The sequence below is a fragment of the Gekko japonicus genome, unplaced genomic scaffold (assembly GCF_001447785.1).
Source record: "Gekko japonicus isolate JY-2015 unplaced genomic scaffold, Gekko_japonicus_V1.1 scaffold36, whole genome shotgun sequence".
NCBI lineage: Eukaryota > Metazoa > Chordata > Lepidosauria > Squamata > Gekkonidae > Gekko > Gekko japonicus.
The window spans coordinates 1,063,353-1,064,767 of record NW_015164182.1 but is presented as its reverse complement, the minus strand read 5'-3'; positions in this window follow the sequence as shown (position 1 = coordinate 1,064,767).

The following is a 1,415-nucleotide window of genomic DNA, read 5'->3' as shown; positions in this document are numbered from 1 at the left end:
GCACATCATGGATAGAATGTGTCATGCTCTGCTCTGCATTCAGGGTCGCTTTCACCAATCCAGTGCCTTCTATAGCAGGCCCCTTAGCCGTTCTTTTTAAGGTCTCAGCTCTAGAAAGGGCAGGGTTTTGAGATTTACCCCAATCATCCTCATCCCTCCCCCATGGGCTCCTCTGCTGCAAAGAGCCCAGGCCCATTTCTCCTCATAGTCCTCTCCCAGACTTTTAAGGAACAGCTAAAGAGGTGGTGGGTCCACCCACAGCTTCCTGGCTTTCACAGAAGAAGAAGAAGAGATTGGATTTATACCCCGCCCTTCACTACCCAAAGGTGTCTCAGAGCGGCTTACAAACTCCTTTCCCTTTCCCTCCCCATAACAGACACCCTGTGAGGTAGGTGGGGCTGGGAGAACTCTTGACAGAAACTGCTCTTTTTCAAGAACAGCTGTGCCAGAGTTATGGCTTGCCCAAGGTAATCCAGCCAGGTGCAAGTAGAGGAGTGGGGAATCAAACCCGGTTCTCCCAGATTAGATCCGCGCACTTAACCACTACACCAAACTGGCTATTAAAACCACTACACCAAACAGGAGGGCGGGCCTTCCCCCAAGAGCTGGAGTGCTGATTGGAAGGTAGCTCTAGATTTACATACCCGTTAACTCCTCCCTTGTTTTTTAACCCTGTAATTTCCCTCCTGATCCCTGTCCCTCTGCTGGGCAACATTCTTGTTGATCCCTGGCCAAGTAGCCAATGGGGTTCCTACCAAAGCTGGAACACTGCCACCTAGTGGGGAGACCAGCTGCCCCCCATGGCTCAGCTCTGCCATTATGTCCAGCACACTCAGTAAAATATCCTCCAGTATATATAATTCTATTTTGGTCATGGACTCCCCTGAACATTCCAACACGCTCCAAAATCAGTTTGCTCTCTGATTTGTCATTCAGAGGGTCTCCCTATCCACTGGCTGCTTTGCCTGAGTCCTGCCTCCAACATTCTAAACAGTTTGCTGTTCCTCTCCCCCCCATAGCCAGTCAGATCACAGAGGTTATTTGCATATGCAACCTCATTGGCCTTTGCCTCGGAACACAGAGGTCGTTTGCATATGCGGCCTCACTGGCCTTTCCCTCTAACATTCTAACAGTTTGCTGTTGATGTTCTGAGGTAAAATAAATTTCCCCTTAGCGTCTGTTGGGGGAAACCATGGTTGCAAATCTCCAGGTGAGGGCTAAAGATCACTCAGAATAACAACTGCTTTCCAGATGGCAGAGATCAGTTCCCCTGGAGAAAATGGTGGACTCTGTGTCCTTATATCCTGCTGAGATGGCCCCTGTATGACAGCCAATGTGACGTAGCAGTCAGGGCTTCAGCTATTAAAACTGATGTCCAGATGACCCAGATCAGTTCTCTTGGAGACAATGGCTGC